Genomic DNA, 21,047 nt, shown 5'->3' with positions numbered 1-21,047 from the left:
GTTTAATATTCTATATCATTTAAGACTCAAGAGGCATAATCTGACTTGTTTCCCTGATCCCTAGTATATGGAAATGTTTAGAGATTTACTATAACTAGGTTTTAGAGGATTGTCCACAAAAATAATTATTAAGAAAGAAATCCTAGAGGTATCAGCTAAAGTCACAGGTCTAATAAGTGTTGGATCTGTTCTAGAATCTGTAATATAATCACTTATTCTTTTCATCTTTATAGTATCATCTTATACAAAAATGTAGGTGATAAAATATTGTAAAGTTTTACTTTTAGAAAACAATGTCGGAAAATATTATCTTTCCACTCATTAAGATCAGAGTCTTATATCTGACATATAATGAATCTGTAAGCTACTGGTATTCAAATTATATCTAATTGCACACAAAGAAGTGGGTCCTAGAGTTTTGACTATCTCTAGCTTCTCAGAGGTTTGGTACTTTTCATTCCAAAATCCATTTTTCTAGATTAAAATGGAGAAGTTGGCTTTATTTTGACATGGAAATTTCAAACCAGTCATGGAGCAACAGGTTGGTATAAAGGGGATTCCATCTCTCATTAGGAAATCGAATATAATTAAATAATAATCCACTGAAACTTGACAATATGCTTCCCTTACATCCATGCTATAGGTTTGTCAGATAGCTAACATGGATGAAAAGAAGGGACATTCTGAAACTAGAGTATAAAGACCCTTGAACTAGGTCCAAAAGAAACAGTCTTGAATCAAACGCTTCACCATTATCGGCAATGTCCTAATAAGATTCCTTTTGAAAAAATATATATTAGCCCTTCACTGTTCTCTTCTTTTCTTTTTCTGTTTCTTGTACATTAATGTTTTGGCAAATTAGTCAATAACAACATTGAGGGCACATTTATAAAGTGATGGATGAAATAAACATGAAACTAGAAATGTGTTTTACTAAAATTGGTTTGACTTATTCTTGCCATATAAATCAAGCAATATATTTTCGATAGCAAGATTGCACCTACTTAGGTCTACTTGGATTTCTACTAAATTTAAACACTCAAATCTTCAGATTCATGGCTCTCCACCAAAAACAAAGTTATATTTTGTAGCAATGAAGCAAATAAAATATTTTAGCGCATGCAAAATAATTCATTTCTGTATAGTATCTCTAGTTTTGCTCAGTCTTTGCTTTCATAGACAAATACACACACACACACACACACACACACACACACACACACACCACACCAATCTCTTCTTATGACTATTATCCCCTCAAATCGTTTTAATTAGAAGTATATGTGTAACAAGAAAATGGCTGGAGGCATTGAGATCAATGAAAGGTTGCGTGTGTGGGTGTATGTGTGTATGAATTTTCTTTCTCCTAATAGTGTATTTAGAGTGATACTTTATTATTATATTTTTGATTGTCATTCTGTTTTGTTTTGTTTTTGCTTTTGTGAGAAAAATTTCTTTTCTTTTTGACACAAAATCTTTCCTACTAGAAAGCTATGTCTTTGATTGTCAACCTTTGAATTAATTTAATAGTATGAATACCTCCAGAAAATTTTAAAGAGATTTAGAAAATAGTGTGTTGTTCTATAGAAAGGACAGAACCTCAATCTTCAGATAAATCAGGAATTTGTCTTTGTCCAATTGTCTTAGAGAAGCTATGTTTTTTCCCGTCTTCTTTTTATTTTGTGAGGTAATGAAATATTTAAATAACTGATACTTGGCAGAAACACTTATTCCCACAGTATTTCTTGCCAAAATGAAAGAAGAAAGATCCAAATATCAAACAAGGGACGCCGTATTTGTGAGATTATGAGGCTGATTTTCTACATGACCTCCTCTTTAAAATAAAATAAAACAAAATAAAATAATCAGAGGAGTGGAAATCCAGAAAGCTTTTTGTGAAATGATATAACCATCCTCAGTTGATGACAGAAGTTGAAAATAAAAAAGGATATAGCAAGAAACAATCTTACCCTGACAGTGAGTGGATCAGATAACCAAATCAGTTTCAATATTTGTTCAATTTTTAAAAGGAACACAAAAGTTAGGACAACATGACCCATAACTTGTTATTACCTAAATAAAATTAAATGCCTTTAAAAAGTTTTCCATTGGAGGGGTGAGGGGGGCAGAAAACAAGCTAGGTCAGAAATAATGTGTTCACTGGGCCTTCTTTTATGAAAGGAAAATGCTCTACCAAAGAAAGAAGTAATCACATTCTACACAGGTGTCATTTTTATAAACATCAAGCTGGCAAAAATACCCTTTCTTTCTTCCCCAAGATTTGCTTTACAAAATTTAAGGAGGAACTCCCTTCACTAGGGCTCCTCATTTAATTATTGCATCCAAAATTTATTAAAGAAAGAAAACAAAAACATTTGTGAGCCACAGGGACTGGTGGTAACACAGGTACGGGGAAACCAGGAGGATCTGCTGATTCCAGATGGAGTGGATATATCCCCATGGCACCTATTACTTGCCAAATGTTTCATAAAGCAAACACATGACCTAAAAGATTTTGCAAGTGTGGGGTCTTCAAAAAAAAAAAAAAAAAAAAAAAAAAAAACAAGGAAAAAGAAAAAAAGTACACACTTGCAAAAAAAAAATTCTGTTCTTATTTAAAAGTCATTTCTTAATTCCTAACCATAAGTTGTTTTTAAAAAAACACACACTTTTAATATTTTTCAGCTGTCATGCCCACTTTAGTGAGTCTACATGTGTGGGTACTCCATAAAATCTCAGTGGTGGTGGCAGATGTCCTCTCTGAAATATTTCATGTGCTGCTGGGGGTGGGGGAAGTGTCACTTTTGTGCCATGAACACCATTCCTTCTGAAGGCTCTGATTTGGGACAGCCCCTCTAGAGCAAACGCTGCATTGCTTGATGTCACTCAAACGGGTGGTAAGCAGCAGAGAAACATATGACTATGTCAAGATGAAAAAAGGAATTTTAAATAATAACATATTTATGAGGCCCTTTACAACAGCAAAAGAACGGCTGTAAAAAGAAATCAATAATTGTTGTAATTCCGGCTTGGCTATGGGAGAATAAAAATTTATATCTGTTGTCTGAAGTGAACAAAACCTATGTTCATGGAAGCTCTACTCAGTCTCAGTCCAAGGAAGAGTCACCTGGTTGTTGGAGCCTCAGAGTATCTCTTCCTTTGCATCCCTCTAGCAGTTTCATGATGTATCACACATTTTCACACTTAATTGCATGCTGTCTTCCTTTCTTCTCTAATTGTTTAGAGGTTTAGTGGTTTAAGAGATGTTTTTACTTACTTTGAATTAACTTGTATTCTTTCTCCTTCAAGATGATTACTGTGCTGAACAGAAGATACTTGATAAATATTTAATTGACCCATTAATTCATTCAGTAAATTTCATTAAGCACCTACCTTGGGCCGGATTTAAAAAATGCCATGCACCCTTGCCCTCGGGTAGCATACACATTTCCAGTAGAGAAAGCAGAGATTCCAGCTAAGAATCCCAGGAACAGAAGTAAAACTACATCCAGTGATATGAGCTTTGAAGGAAGAATACCATTTGCTGAGGGCGTCTATCTGGGGATCTCATGTCAAGGGGGGATGGGGAGAAGGTAAAATTTTCTAAGCAACTGATACTTTAAGTCCAAAGGGTAAGTTTATATTATCAAGGGAAGAGAAATAGAAACATCTTGGGAAGAGGAAAGTGCAGGCTCAGATGAATAACTGAAATAAGACTAGTGTGTTGGGAGAGTAACAAATACTGGGTGAATAGAGGAAGATTCTGGAAAGGTTAGCAGTGGCCGTGTTGGCCCTTACGGTCTATGGTAAGGATTTTGAACTGTGAAGTCATTCAGGGTTCTCAGCCCTACAGTAGTAGCATGATAAAATTGACTTTTTAAGATGATTCTCCCTGCACAGAGAATAATGATATAGTTAACAGATAGGTAAAACTTAATTAGAAAGAATAAATATAGAGACAGGGAGACCAGAGGAAAAAAGATTTCATTAGTCTGGGTGAAAAATGACACAGCCTTGAACTAGGGAGCAGTGGACATGGAAAGACACGACAGACTTCAGGTATGTTTGGAAAATCACATCTTTAAGACTTGATGATAGATTTGATGTGGAGTTTGAGAGCAAAAGGAATAAAAAAGAATACACAGAATTCTAGCTTGAACAACTAAGTGGTATAGTACCCTTTCCCAAGATGGGGAAATAAAAGGGAGTGTGGGACTAGACTGAGGAAGAGGGGGGAATCAATAGCCAGCTTCAGTTGTAAAATTTCAACTGACCCTGAGTTATCAAATTGGAAGTGTTGAACCAGCAGTTGGACAGATCTGGAGCTTGGAAGAGAGTTGTGGTTTTCTTTGGTTTTGTTTTTTGTTTTTGCTTTGGTTTTTCTTTTGAGAAGACAGTTTGGGAGTCATTAACCTACAGGGAATTTTTGGAAACAGGACTGGCACATATCACCTAAGGAAAGAGTAGGTGAGGGGAGGAGCAGAGGGCCCAGGGCAGAATCTGGAAGAAGTCCAAACGGGACAAGGAGACATAGAAAACAGATCAACATAGAGGGAACAGGAGGAAAGCAGCGAGTGGAGTGTGAAGTAGCCTAAGGGAAGAGAATCCAAGAGGCCCCACCTGTTGACCGCCCCTTAAGAGAAGCTGCACAATCACCAATCAGTACCTTCCATTCAGGTGTCTGCCTTGGGTCATTCCTGTTGGAGTTTATGATCAAAACACAGATTATTTTCTCTGTCACTAATGTCTTCATTTTTACATCATTTTTCTCCCAATGGGTCTTACATGAGCCGTTCTGGAAAACACATTTCTCTTTGTGAAACTGCATGGCTACAAAAGGAATTCTTGTATGCCAGGCGATCTCTATTTTTAGGTCAGACCATCTTAAACATAGAGTCCAAATTTGGTGAAAATGTATCTAGTATATGATGTAGTTAACAAACAAGTAAATGGTAATTTACTATTCCATTAATAAATATTTTTGCCGACAGATGTTAAATGAGCTATAATTTATCTAACCAGCCTTCATGCCACCTTCTTATCACCAAAAAAAAAAAAAAAAAAAAGATACTTTAAAAAAGTACCAGGGAGCCTGGGTGGCTCAGTCAGTGAAGTGTCCGACTCTTGATTTTGGCTCAGTTCATGATCTCATGGTCATGAGATTGAGCCCCAAGTCAGGCTCCAAGCTGGGCATGGAGCCTGCTTAAGATTTTCTCTCCCTCTCGTCCTCCTCCTCCACTCATGTGTGCACACACATTCTCTCTCTCTCTCTCTCTCTCAAAAAGAAAAATTGCCAAGAATGTGTAAGGGATGCAAGAAAAGTAAAAACAAGTATATTTTATTAGAAAAATTTCTGATGGGGTGCCTGGGTGGCTTAGTTGGTTAAGCGTCTGACTTCAGCTCAGGTCATGATCTCACAGTCCGTGAGTTCGAGCCCTACATCAGGCTCTGTGCTGACAGCTCAGAGCCTGAAGCCTGCTTCAGATTCTGTGTCTCCCTCTCTCTCTGCCCTTCCCCTGCTCATGTTCTGTCTCTGTCTCAAAAATAAATAAAAATATTTAAAAAAAGAATAAATTCTGATGAATGTATATTCTTTTTAAAATTTTTCTTTAAAGGTCTGTGTGAAATATATTGTTGGTGGGAATGTAAACTGGTATACTTTGGAAAACAATATTATTTTATCTTTTTAAACTTTTTATTTAATAATGTAATGTAGAAATTGCACATAAGTGTATAGTTCTCTGAATTTTTACAAACTTATCACACTTCTAAAGTCAACAATCTGATCAAGAAACAGAACAATTCCAATACCTCAGAAAGTGCTTTGATATTATATTTTTTAAAGTTGAAGCTTCACTAACCCTATAGCAATTCTACTTACTCACACACACATATGCCATATATATATATATATATATACACACACACAATTCTGTTCATATACATGTATACCCACATGTATATATGTGATACTGTATATATATATATATATATATATATATACACATATATATACACGTATCAGTAATTCTGTTCATATACATGTATATACACACACATATATATACGCATACATATATATGTGTGTGTGTGTATCTACAATATAAATTCTTACACGCAACTCTCAGAATTGTACCAGAATGTTCATAACAAATCTGGTTATAATAGCTTAAAATTGCAAACAATCCATATAACAATCACCTGGAAATAACAACTTGCAGTATATTCGCAGAATGGAATATAATACAGCAGAGAAAATTCAAACGAATAAACAACCTCTAAGCACAACAACATAAATGAATCTTGAAGCAAATATTATAAACATAATGTTTATGTAGAAAAAGCAAATTCCAGGAGAGTAGAATTAATTGTATGACACCCCTTTTATAACATTTTAAAATGAATAAAATATATTTAGGCATATACAAATATGTGACAGAAACAAACAAGCAAATAAAAACACAATAAATACAACATTAATAATAGTGGTTTCCTTTTAGGTGAGGCAGAGGGAGGGGACAGGAAGAAGCACAAGGGTGAGTGACAGTGCAGTAGATCATCGAGACCAGGGCAACTGTGAAAGCAAAAGGGGGCACTATTAATAAGTAAAGCAGGGAAGTGATGGTAAGTAGAGACTGTCCCAAGGCAAACCTGGACTGCGGATCACCCTAGTTATTCACAACCAGTTGTTAGATTGATTGGTAAGTTCATGGGCATATTAATTAACTAATACAATTAATAATAATAATTAGTATTATTATATAACTAATATAATTAATATATCATAATAAAATTAATAATTATAATAATTATAATAATATAATTAATTAATTAATATAAATTAAAGAGGGACATTCATGAACCAACGGTTTATGACTGATTCAATTCAGGAATCATCGAGGTCCAAACATAAGTAATACTTTGTCGATTTAAAAATGTTAATTATTTAGTGTCCTGGGCTTTAATATTAATCCTTGGGGGCATGAATGAGAGGGATGGAACAGAACAACCATTTCCTAAAAGAGAGTCTAACTCAGGAAAGGAGGTGGAAGGGGGAACAGTTAGCCATTGTCCAGTCCCCTCTCTCCCAAGATCCAAAGAGTCAAAGTTCACAATGTAACAAATGTAATGAATGAAATGATTATTTGATTTTATACCTAATTGAGGTTAGGCTAATTACTTAACGAATTTCGGGGCACTCAGACAGGTTCAAGTTCTACCTAATTATTAAGCCAAAGTAATTGGATCCTGACAAAGTAGCTGACATTGCTTTATAAGTGTCCTTCAATAGCTAAAGGGAGTTTTGAAATTCAGTTGGATCCTCAGGTTTGTATAGGAAGATATTCACAATTCTTAGCCACCAATAAAGCACAAGAAACACCAATCCAAACAGGTCCCAGCCATGGCACTGGTGTAGGATTCTACAGCATTCCTGTTGCTCTGGCATGACCTCTCCATGCTGGATCATAAAGAGAGCCAGTGATCTCCAAGGAGAAGCCACTACAGCTTGAGTGGGAGGTGTGACCTCTAAGGACTTGAGTTGCAGCTCGTAAATAACCAGTTATGAGAGCAGGTCAATGTTTTAAAAATCGGTAAAACTACAGGTGGATAAAGAATTCATTCTGCCTAAAATTAATATAATTTGGAATATATTCATGAAGAAAGTGAATACAAATTGCCTTGCTTTCTCAAATAAATATGAGAAAAAGGAAAATAAAACGATCATGACTGAGACCTCCCTTGGGACTTTGGAAGCCTAAATGTGATTCGTTTTATGAAAATCCACCTCTGGCTATGACCACAGTGGAGCATACCAGCTGAGTGTTTACCTGAACTTCACACTGAATATTACAGATCCTACAGATGTGCAGAGTGAACCAGCCTCTGTCAAGACCTTGTCACTGTTGACGACAATCCCTGCATAGACACAATCAGTGTGTTTGACTTCCACTTGTTGGTTTGTGCATGATTTGATTGTAAATTAAATTTGACTTACTACATTAGGATTCTAATCTTCAGGAAATACCAAAGAGGTGCCTAAAATATTTTTAGCAACTGCAGTAGAATACAAAGCAACGTTGGGACAATTCTCTCCATGGTACCAAACTCTTCTATAACTCCAACAATTTCCATTACCCCAGTGCCTAAAATAGGCATATGCTACATGTTTGTTGTTTAATAAATGAAGGGAAATCTGGATCTTAATTATGGCTTTACCATTTAGTGCTATACCTTTTTTTTTTTTTTTCACTTGTCTTTAAAATGGGAAAAGTAATAAAACAGAAGCCTGCTGTGAGGTTTACTGACAAAAAAGAAGAATCAACATGGGAGATGCCCAGAAACTTATGGCCTTCCCCTTACACCAGAATATGATTAAAGAACCTGATTTCTGGAGCCCATAAGAAAACGATGGGGTTTCTCTACTAAAACAGTCCCTAGAGCCCAAAATGACCAGGTTTCTCAGTGGTGTCGAATGTTCTAATTAATACAGTATCGATGTGTTGACTAAGTCCATATCACTCTGACTCAAGCTCAAACTAAATGCTATTAAAGATTGTGAATTCTATATCAGTATTGAATTGAACACACAAGGGAGAATCGTTTCTTTCTTTTTTCTTTTCTTTCCTTTTTGTTTTTTGTTTTTTGTTTTTTTTTTTTTTTGAGAGAGAGACAGACAGACAGACAGACAGACCAAGCAGGGGAGGGTCAGAGAGAGATAGAGTAGCCCAAGCAGGCTCCATACAGAGCCCGAGGCAGTGCTCAATTTCACGACCCTGGGATCATGACCTGAGCCAAAATCAAGAGTCAGACACTTAACTGCCTAAGCCACCCAGGAGCCCTGTGGGAGAATGTCCTATATATGATGGTTTTAAAGGAGGAAAAGAGAGAAATCACAGCAATTAGTCCTAACTAACAGAGTGAAAAATGGAACACAAGACTGCTAGGACAATACCCAAATTATTAATGCATTCTAGATAACAAATAGAAATATATTTGTCATAAATAATTATTGGAACAAAAGAGGTCATATTTAAACAGGATACTAAAATCAAACTAAGGAAATTCAAGAGAAATTCCAGTTTTGGAAAAACAAAAAACAAAAAAACAAAACTAAACTAAATAACCTTCCTTGTGGTTACTAACACCATTACTGTCATCAGGGATTACTGAATGATTATTATCATCACTGCATGATGTACAATTTCAAGTTCTTATAAGCCTTATATATAATGAACATGGTAATAAATGCTAAATGTGTGAACACATTAACAATATATGATAAGTTTCTTTCTAGGAACTAGCTCATGGATGTCAGAAGTTTTATATTTGGTAGTTTCAATTAATTTTGCTACTTAATTCTAAGTACTATATTAAGTTACCTCAGTTCACCCATCTGGTAAAGAAATTTTATATGTAAAAATCAAGGCTTTTCTTTTCAATCATATTTCTTTCACTTTCTGAACTCCGCTTTTTATAACCCTAATTATGAACAAAGAGATCATGAGAAGTAAATCCATTTCAACTTCTAGCTACATTCAAAATATGGAATATTGAGTCTCCATGGAATGCCCAACCTCAGAAAGATTTTCCCCTGGGCCTCACAGGATATATTTTACAGCAGTTTGGGAGAGGAACCAATATTTTTTACGGTTCTCTGGAGCTTTGGATGGGCAGAAGACCACCAAGAAGTGGGATAAGTTTTCAGTTCTGTGGGTGTTACTAGAAGGGATTTGCTAAACCTACAAATTTCCTTCTCAGGTCACTATTAAGTCAAGGCGACATATATATAATATCTGTTGTGTGCTGGTGATGTAATTGCAAAACATATGTCTGTCAAGATAAATTTAAAATACATTTTTATCCCAAACATTTCTAAGAATACCCATGCAAATAATATTTTTCGGTTTATGAGAGACCAGTTTGTTAGTTTCTATAGAGGCTTTAAGGATAATGTGAGATCTAGTTCAGAAGAAAATTTGTTTTTCTACCTATAATTGTCTTACATTTACATTTACATTTTTATACTTATAATTGTCTTAAATTTACACCTCATTGTCTTGAAAGGGCAACGTTTCTTATGCATGTATTGTGAACATCAAGAGTCCTTGCAAAACAACAGAGAAAATAACATTGACACAATGGGAGTTGACTATCATAAGGATGAAAAAACAGATTAATCATAGCAGTAATAATAATATCTAACTTTTAAAAAAGTTTTTCTTTGTGCAAGGCCTGTGGTATGTAGCAATTTTATGCAGCATCTAACATAATTGTCATGACAATCTTATAAAGAGAAGACGGTCAGAATTGGAGTTGGGATCCAGATAAGTAAAACGCTATAGAATGAGGGTGGGAATAAAAGAATAAAGAATCTTTTAGCCTTTCCTGGTATTCTGTTTTCCATAACAAATTGTTTCTCAAAAAATGATCTTGGGTCTGTGCTCCGTTTCTCAAGATAATTCTCACAGTTGTAGTTTGGCTATACGAGTCAAAAGGCTTAAAAACCACCATGTTTTTTGAACCAGGATTTCAACCTCTGAGAATTTTAACCTAAAGAAATATCCTGCAATTGCATAAAATGCAAATGTAAAGATGTTCACTAAGGCTTTCTGTAAGATAATAAAGACTTCTAAACAGCACAAGTAATATGAGATTTGTTAAATAAACAATGGGATACCTGTGTGATAACTATGCCTCATTATGAACTGTACTATAGGAAAAAAGCCTCTGAGCACACAAAGAATAGATTCACATAGTATTGCTGACTTTAAAAAATGTATCCCAGTTTGTATAGAAACAAAGATATACCTATAATTTTGAAAAGGTCTTAGGGGGGAAAAAACACATCAAAATGGTAACTCACGACACTTCTCCCAGATGTGTTCAACACCAAAAGCACCAGTAGCAAAGGTGAAAGGAAGCAACACAATGTCCTCATAGACAGAACTCTGGTGTGATTCTAGATGTTGTTCTAAGTAGGAGCCTAGTTCTCTGGCCATCAGTTAACTCCACAATGCCCTTTGGTAACTCCCTTTTCTTCTTGAAATATCCAGGGCTTATTTCTGTGGCTTGCACTAAGGATCCAGACAGATTCAGGTCCTCGTTTGAGCCTACAGTACAGTCCTGTGTGAAACACAAAGTTTTGCTCAAGCCAGCCTTTTGGGAGCATATAGGGAAGAAGCTTGGGTCATCACTTTAAAATGACCATAAGAAATTATTCCTATGATTTGTGGAATTATAAAATGCAAATTCTCCACCCAGAGATAAAGTTTTGAGTAATGGTAGAGACACTGGAAAATTACTGAAACAAGTTGGAACTATGGGGGGAATAAAAGGGGACTGCTAGGAACTGAATTCCTCAGATCCCATCTAATGCACGCTTTGACTAATAAAGGCCTCAATGATTTCTACTGAAAGAGTTCTTCAGAGGAATTCAACTTCAAGGTTAAGGTCTAGATTCAAGAAATAAGACTCCACAAGATACAGGTTTATTCAGTCCATACAATGCGGAACTACCAACAGCTTCAGAGAGGATTCTTGATTCCAATTCCCAGGCCCTGTAACTAGCACCCATGTGACGCACTAAAGCTGTTTCTACCCCGAAATGTCCCCACAGCCCAGTGATGTGGTGACTGAAAAGAATAGATAAGCAGGTAATTCTAAGGAGCAAAATGAAGAGGCAGCCATTTTAAAAAAGTCAAATAGAACTGATTTCACTTTTACATTCAGGACCACACTATCTCTGCCTCTCTCAAGCCACACAATCCATACACAATAACACACCTATTAGATAGTTCCTATGGTCATTTGACTAAGGCAGACAAACTCAGACCTCGTTACAGATGGGCTGCCTGATATGCCAGTACCAGCTAGCCATGTATTCCACTGCAGACACACTCATAAGTGGCTCAAAGAATATGAGTCCCCACTAAAAGAATATGATAAAGGGATATTCTCTCTTGTGGGCACGACCTGGGGCAGGAAATCTGGTTACCTAATTTGCTTAGGAAGAGAAATGGCTTAAGGAACACACTGATTTATAAGCAGTCACTGGTCATTAGGCTAGTTGGCCAGGAATTAGAAACACAGTGCTGGGAAACTGGTGAGTACTGTCTGGGGCAAAGTTAGATGAATGTACGAGGTACAGACACACAGCATGAGGGTGGTTGTATCCCATGTGAAAAGCTCAGTGAAAGACATCCACTGTTGAGGAGGCCCACATATCATAGGGGTAAAATAATTCATGCAATGGATATCAGGCAGCATCCTTTCCTAGGCACTACAGTACTTATTCAGTGGGTCTACGTACAAAGGTACCACAATACCAGAAATAGAGGCTTCACAAGGGCTCAATGCCATAGATTTTACTTCTGCTTCATCTCCACGGCGTAGCAATGACCAATGCTTAACACTTGACATCGCATCATTCCCAAAGAGACCAACAACTTCCTGATAGCAGATTGAAAACAGTGTACATCTATAATTTTTAAGGGGCATCTACCCCTCCAGAATACATACCTATTCTGTAAATGGGCTTGCTTCACATCTGCCAGTACTATCATCCATGAACTTGTAGACATATCTTGCTAATCATCGCAGAATCGCACAACATATTAAAGCTCATTTTACAGCAAAAACCAATGGGTTTACAACCATGAAATTCACTCGTATTGCAATGCACCCCATTGCCCAAAGGAATCTTACCTCTTCAAATAGTGAAAGGCTTACTGATGATTCACTTGTGAGGTCATTTGGAAGATCACATCTTGATAGTACTGGGTGCTTTGAGACAAGGAACTAGTATCAGGTGCTGTTTCTCCCATGGCCAGTACACAAGAGTTTGGGAACAAAGAAGTAGAAGTAGGCATTACTGTTTTCACTGTTACACCAAATTATCTATACCTGCATCATTTTTGTTTCCTACCCCTATAACTTCTCATTCTGCAAGTTTAGAGGTCTTAGTTTCCAAAAGAGAAATACTTTCATTAATGACACAATAATTTTGCCATTGAATTATAAGTTAACACCACTTCATGGATAGCTTGGGTTTCTCCTGCCATTAAATTATCAGGCAAAGACAAGGGATGAGGGTTGTGATCCTGCTTACCAACAAGACATCAGTTTGTCGAAACATAATGTAATTCACTGGGACACACTTCCCACCTTAGTAATCTTAAACACAGTTGTAAAATCCAAAACAATTGCCCAACAACACCAGAACCACTAAGTGTTCAGACTCTTTGGGAAAGAAGTCTTGGGTCACCAACCAGATATAGAACCCTGACCCACTGAGGTTCTGGTTGAGGGCAAGAGGTGAAGGAAGCAATTTCATGATTAGAGATAAAAAGAAGGGCTGGCTATGCCAGCTCTGTTCATTTTTGTTATGTATATATTAACAAATTATGCATATTTTATCTTTTCCTCTTTCTTTACTATCTATAAGAAGAATGTCAGTGATACTTAAATTTTCATTTTAATTCATAAATCACCATACTTTAAGGAACGACATCCAGACCTGATGAAGATATTTTATCACCTAGAGAGATTTGCCTTTGAGAATGAAGAGTGGATAATGAGATTTCAAGTGACCCTTTTGTGGGGGAGGAGTGGGAGAATTTTTATTTATATTTGGGTTGTATTTTGTTAGATGGAAACATGAAGTTGTTGTGTGGGAATAAGTTATATATGGTTGGGGAGAATGCCTGGTGCATAGCAAAAGAGGTAAACTGTGTGACACTTATTTGTACTTGTGCTCACAGATTCATTCTCTGCCCTTACTCTGCTCTCCAGGAATTGGCTTTTTGCAAACAACATCTCCAAGGCTACTTTCGTCAATCGACTTATAGCTAGGTAGGGTAAATGGGAAGCTCTAATATGAGTTTGCGGCCCAAGGAAGGAGGAAGCCAAGCCTACCACACCAACTCTCCCCCATTGTTTCATGGTTCTAATTTTTTTTTAATGTTTTATTTATTTTTGAAAGAGACAGAGCACAAGTTGTGGAGGGGCAGAGAGAGAGGGAGATACAGAATTCGAAGCAGGCTCCAGGCTCTGAACTGTCAGCACAGAGCCTGATGTGGGGCTCGAACCCACAACCATGAGATCATGACCTGAACCGAAGTTGGATGCTTAACCAACTGAGCCACCCAGGCACCCCTCATGGTTCTAATTCTAGCCAGGGATCTAAACAGCCCTTCTCACCATGATTTTACCTCCTTCTCAGCAGCTCTGCTCCAATGGCTCTTTTTTTTTTTTTAAGTTTATTCATTTACTCTGAGAGAGAGAGTGCATGCATGTACATAAGCTGGGGAGGGACAGAGAGAGAGAGAGAGAGAGAGAGAGAGAGAGGGAGAGAGAGAGAGAATCCCAATCATGCTCTGAGCTGTTAGCAAAGAAGCCAATGCAGGGTTCAATCTCAGGAACCATGAGATCATGACCTGAGCCAACACCAAGAGTCAGAGCCACCTAGGCACCCCCATTGGCTCTTTAAATGTCATATCCTCCCTCTGCTCTCCAGTCCTGGATGGAAGTGCTTTACTGGTATAGCTAATGTTAGGGCTGGTATTCCATCATTGTTCGGCTTTTCAGTTTTTCTAATAATTTGATAAGAAGCTTTATACTCCTAATGTCCAGCTACCAAGCACTGACTGTTTTCCTCACTTGACCCTGACTGAGTCAATCTCAGGAGTTCAGGTGAAAGATGATGGTGGTTTAAATTAGGGAACTAGGGTGCTAGTAGTAGGGATCAAGAGATTTGGATTGGTTAGAAGATATGTAAATTGTAGGTGATAAGGAAGGGACGCATCAAGGAACATGCTTGGTTTTCTATTTTGAGCATCTGCATTATTAATGCCATTATTTATTAAGATGCACTAGATACGGGAGGAACAACTTGGAGGTAAGAATTAAACATTCCACTTTAGACGGGTTCATCATGAGATCCCTGTAGGATTGCCAAATGGATTTCTTTAGTTCGCAGATGGCTAGTGGAATCAAGAGATTTGTGGAAAACTCTAGGCTCCTGAACGCCATCCTTAAGTTCTACGCCCTCTTTTTCACTTGCAGTTAACATCAGAGTGGTCAGATTCCAGGTTTATTTGTGGTTCTTAGCCCACAGTGGCTGGGGGGTGGGTCGGATGGAGTTTCTAGGAATATATCCATTTAAACTATATTCCCATAGAACAAAATTAATTGACTGACTGCTTCAGTTTACTAAAAAGCATCTTACCTTATTTTGAGGTGACAAAACGAAGTGAGCGTCTAAACAGCAAAAACTTGCGGCAATCTTTAGGTGCTTGTTTTAATACTCTGAGAGCAATGGGAAATCTAGTTACCCAACAACCAATTGCACTTACCAACAGCTTGAAAGATTGTCCTCAGTCAACATATTCTTTTAAGACATTATCAATTTGCTGCTTTAGTCTCAACTAAATTTCATCAGATGGAAAAAAAGAGGGGAAAAAACAGGCAGTCCTACTGACCCCAGAAAGAAATCATGGAATCTAAAGTAGAAATTTGTTAGCACTTTGGTGCACAACTGAAGGATGTAAAAGAAGTATTCGTTAGGATTTGGCTTTGTGAATTTAGTGAAATTCCCATATTTCTATACTTAAATAATCATCAATCATTCACCTACAAAACATAGTCAGAACTCAGGAACTATTATTAAGCAAGAATGGGTAATAAAACTTGGAAATATCACTGCTGTATTTTGGAAAAGGAAATTAAGTGTCAAAATGTCATTCCCGAGTTTCACTCACTTAGGGTTAACTACTATGTTCTCTTGAACATATTTTTTAATTTAGCTAACCTTTTAGTGATCGTGTCTTCCAGAAACTTTTGTGGAGTGTGACATAAGGTGGGAATCCGATCCCATAGCATAGCTTTTCTCTATACTTCTGCTATATACTCTAGGTTTCCAGTAAATGTGTTTGAGATTGGTGTGTGTACGTGCGTGTGTGTGTATACTGAATGCATTATTCCCACCGATAGCTGGCTGTGTGTGTAGAGGAAAAAGCAGTGAGAAATGAAGAGGAATGGGTTTGGGGAATTCCCTTCCCAAGACGTCTTAGGAAACCAAAGCTTCCCATGTCTTGAAAGGTCAAAGAAAGAGTATAATACACTTATGAAAAAGAAACTGTCTTATCCAGTGTTCTTGGCCCAGTCAGCAGATGAAATATAAATGCTGTCATCGCTTACGTGTGAGATAAAGGATAGAAAGTGGGAATGTGTTGGTTTACTGCAAATACCATTCTTTCGGTTTGAGAACATTGCTGGAAATAACCTGCGCTGAGAAGAGCTCCCTATGAGGAATACATGTTATGGGAAACGGTTAAAGGCAAAGTTTGGTCACTGACCTTCTCGATGTAGTTTAATCAAGCTGCAAGCACCACACCAAAAAAGACAGCTGCTTGAAGAAGGGAGCCATCACGAAGCCAAGACATTTTACCTTTCCTCTATTACATGAGTCGGGGATAAGACACAAGCGTGCAGTAAATCTCTAGTTCATGCATTCAGAGGCTGCACTGTAATAATGATAGACTATAAATCACCCAGAAATGTTACCTTTATTTTAGGACAGTCAATAGCTAGAAATAGTACTCACCAATAGCACAGATGTCTAGGAGATATAAAAACAAACGCTTGGCAGTTGTTTAAAAATGGGAAGTACAAGAATCTGACCTAAAATATATTAGAACACAAGAGCGGTTTCATCGTTTTGTCCAGTTTCCAGTTTTGCGTCTCACTATTTTTTTAATCCCATGTTCTGTTGTTGAAGGTAGAACTGTAATTTTGGAGAAGTGAAAAAAGTGTCTGTCATGCGTTTCTTTAAAAACCTTGTAAATATTTGTAAAGCACACATACATCCATGAGCTGTTATGTAAATTTGTTTTTCCTTGCAAGTTTCAGGATAATTGCATGCCGAGAATTGAAGTAAGATGAGGCTGTAAACAAATGGGAGGCTCCTGCAAGGCCCCGAGGGGAAGGAACTAGGCTATCAATGTGCCAAATATTAGCTAATTGTGAGGATGACACTGCCTGGCCAGACTCACAATCTGCATCCCAGTGTCTGCCTCAAAAGAGCTGTTACAAGAAGAAAATGCTCATTTGTTTCAACTGTGACTGAATGTTCTGAAATCCAGTCATGGGCTTTGGAAATGGAGATCCTTCTAATCAGTGACTGAAGGGTCAAGGAGGCTTTTGATATTTCTCCAGGTAGGAAATGCACAGGGTTAACAGGCTTTACTTTACTTATCAAGTTTTTTTAAATTTAATATGAATCTGGACAAACTGGAATGTTATGGAAAAGTGAATCACACTTTTAAAAAAATCTTCTTTTTACGTGTTTTTTTTCTTGCATCCCAGTTTTTTAGGTGGGGGGCGGGGGGGGGGGCGGGCGGAGGGGTATTGTCAGGAAATAGAACAAGTTGATTTAAACAATTGAAACTCTAGAGAAATCTGAATCTTAACTTACCGGAGGTTTCAAGTAAAGCTCAGTTTCCTGTGACTCTCCATTTCCTGGGTTTAACAGGGACACAGATCTCAAGAATTAAAATACGGTGAGAAAGTCTGTCCTACTAAGATTTTCTCACCCCAGCAGGAAAGTACCATACCAGAAATTTCACAAGAAAGTCTGCTCTCATGAGACTCACAGCCAGACTTTTAACCATTTTGATAAGTTCAGAAGAGCTTCAATCAAAAAGCTTTCAAATCCCTGTCCCAAATGACCCCACAAATCCCTTTGAGAGCCACCCAACACCACTTCATAGTTCCCATAAACACTTGGACCTTTCCCTGTGAAAGCTGACAAGTTTTCCCGAAAGTCCTTACATACCACGCTCAGGCTCATCTTGCCAAATGTGCTATCTCAGTGGAAACTGCTGGAACTTTCCAGACAGATTTTATGCTAAAGGCAAAAAGTACCTCAGTCACCAATATGCCCACAGTTTTCTGGGACTAAAGGTACCTAAATATTTCAAATGCTGTGTATAGAGTCTCCTACCCTTTTTCTCCCTGTGTGACCAAGTATTGCTGTCATAATACTTTGTGAAAAATGTCTCATAACTGTAGTAATTACTGATGTCAACACCCCTGTTAATATTCTGGAACTGCAAACATTTCACATCAAATCTCCACGTGGAAAAGGGACTGTTCACCTCTACTTTGTGAATTAGCTATATGATTTATCTGTGGGAAACATTTCAGAAATATAGATTCAGAAAGACATCTACCACATGATGGCTTTTCCATATGGCATCTCATAATTATTTTGCTGTGTGTGAACATGATGAAAACAGTTTCATAATTCTCCGAGGGTCAGAGTAAATTATTTCAATTAGACATATTTCAGAGCAAACATTACCTTAGGGTTTATTAATAATATTACCTGAGAAGGAACAGCTGCCTTTTATGCATAAAAAGCTGTCAGCTTCTTACCACTCCTTACTATAGAAACCCTTTTGTGACTTCCAAAAAAATGGCAGATTTTCTCATGCTTTACCTAAACACAAAACTTGGCAGTAGGGACCTGGTTGTAATCCTCAGCATGGGAGCTAGTGGGTGGATTTTTTTTCTCTATAAACTCTTGTATAAACCACACCAGTCTCCTGGTATTTATTCTGGGTAATGCTGGAAATTGTACACAGATCCAACAGGCCATGTAAAGGAGTTTTGTAACTTCCTGAAGCTCTTTCATGCAAAATCCTTACTCTGAATGCAATTCCAGAAAGATGGGGCATTTCAGCAGCTCAGAAGGAAAGGCTTATTCTGTTGTCTTTTCCTCCTTCTCGCTGGAGTCCTGCAAATATGAAATAGGTCAATTGGGGCAACATAATAACAGCAATTAATTTGACATTAATTGACCTATATTGAAAATTCAATGCCCATTGAAATGTCTTTAGAGATAAATCACAAGGTAGCTGTATCATAATAATTAAGGATTGGAATTTTTCTCTATAGGTTGGTTGCCACTTTATAAGAGTTAGTTGGAGCTACAGATTACTGCAGGACATCAATTAAGCTTAGCTTTATTATTACCACTACTAGTCTCCGAACATGCATATTAAAAAATCTCCAGACACAGGAGTCTATGAGGTATGTGGAAAAGAGATTAGAAATCTTCTCTGTGCCTAAGAAACGTATCGCTTTACCACAAACGTTCCTTGCCTCCCACCCCAAGATAATGATGGTTATTGACGATGTCACTGATGATCAGATGGTTTGGTAAGGGCTTCTCACCAACATGTTCTGCTTTTCGCAAAACTTTCCCAAGGCAAATGCACATTTGTCTTAGTAGAACTAGCCAAGACTTTATTCTTTAGGCATTTGTTGCTGGTTGGATGAGGGTTGGTATGGTAAGTGGTAGAGTTAGTCAATTTCAACTCCTCAAACATTAATCTCTTGGCACTGAGGTTCAGTGTGGCTTCAAATTCTCAGGGGATCTTAGCTGGCACCCTAACTGTGGCCTTATGACTGCTTCTTGAAACAAACAGACTTTAAGCACTGTGGCTGAAACTTAAAAGGAAACTTAAATGTAAACATAATCTGTCAAATACCTGCAGCCCAAGTTCCTTCTCACAAACATACATTAAGCCACAATTAAAGCAGTCCTCCACCCAAGGCAGCAAGGAAGTGAATAAGGAAAAGAGGATTATTGGGAGATTGACTGACATCTGCCTATTTCGTGACTGAATACATAGCCAGGAGTGAGGCACTATAATTTAAGAAATAGAAATGAAAATTGCAATCAGAAAGGCTATTTGCATAATTCTCTCCTATTTTATTTTAGAACAAAATATCAATTTAAAAAGTGGGGATATTATAGAATGTTAAAGAACCCTCGTGTTGTGCTTTTTATATTCCTCATAGTGGGGCAGAACATCTTTCTTGCTTTGCTGTAACCATTCCAGAAAGAAAAAAAAGCACAAATGCTCTGCCCTAAGTATCCCCACCATCCTACAATCTTATGCTTTCTAGATCTCATTTTTCCTCATTTGGCGTTCTGCCATGTCACATTCTTATTTTGTACTTGCTTTGACCCCGGCTAAATGATGAAGGACTAAAAACCAAAAGCAAAGCCATAATTGGGTAAGGAAAGATTTGGAAACTTCATTATCTCATGCATGAACCATTGGCAATAGGTCAGTATTTACTTATGGTACCATTTTATTCCTTGCCATAGTGGCCTCCATATCAGTAAATTGTACCATCAACCACTTAGTTGCTCCAAAAAAAACATGGAGAGGCAATATTGACTGCTCTCTTTCTCTCACACTCCACATCCAAATCATTAGCAAATCCAACAACTTATCATCTCCGGGGCTATCACCAAGCCATTCTAATCATTTGTCTGCATCACTGCAATAGTAATGAGCAATGAGCTACCACAATAAGCAATGCTCCTCATACTGCTTGCTTCTACTGATGCTCCCTCCTCACCTCCACACAGTTGTTGGTGATCCTTTTAAAAGATAAATCAGAGTATATAATGTCCCTGTCCTCAATCTTTCAATGCCTTCCCATTATACTTAGGATAAAATTCAAAATCCCTACATGGCTTCTAAGTCCACACGAGATCCATCTTCTGGAATGACTGAATTGATTTCCTACATATTTCAGCTTACTCACTGAACTCCAATAACACTCGCTTTCCCATCTCGGGGTTTTCACACTTTGCTAGGAGTACTTGTGTGCTAGATATTTACATGGCCCATTCTCTTACTTTATTCACCTCTCTGTTCACCATCAACTTCCCAGAGCTCAACCTTTACCTATATATATAGAACAGCCTATGGTGTCACTATTCTTTCATCCTACTTCATCTTAATTCTTAAAACTTACTTGACATTATAATATATGATTATGGCTTATATTTACTGATTTAATTAGTTTCTTAATTATTGCTATTTCCTCTACCAGAAATAATGAGCTCCATGAGGTCAGAGAGTTGTATGTTTGCCGATCACTATATTCCCAGTGCCTAAAATATTGCCTCGTACAGAGTATATACTAAATAAGCATTCATAATCCAAATGGATATTTTTCACTCA

The 21,047-nt window shown here is 37.3% G+C and overlaps 1 long non-coding RNA gene across 1 annotated transcript in view; it reads right to left on the bottom strand.

Annotated features, from left to right (window-relative positions):
• Positions 1–18,343: 18,343 nt before the first annotated feature.
• LOC147578455 (uncharacterized) overlaps positions 18,344–21,047 on the bottom strand; it is a 128,034-nt gene continuing 125,330 nt past the window's right edge. The window contains exon 5 of the long non-coding RNA XR_015254281.1: positions 18,344–18,796. This is a non-coding gene — a long non-coding RNA (uncharacterized LOC147578455). The remainder of the gene's footprint in view (positions 18,797–21,047) is intronic.

This window comes from Puma concolor, chromosome C1, assembly GCF_028749965.1.
Source record: "Puma concolor isolate L17-30 chromosome C1, mPumCon1.1.hap2, whole genome shotgun sequence".
Lineage (NCBI taxonomy): Eukaryota > Metazoa > Chordata > Mammalia > Carnivora > Felidae > Puma > Puma concolor.
The sequence above is the reverse complement of the archived record's forward strand: the minus strand, read 5'-3'. Positions and strand labels throughout refer to the sequence as shown.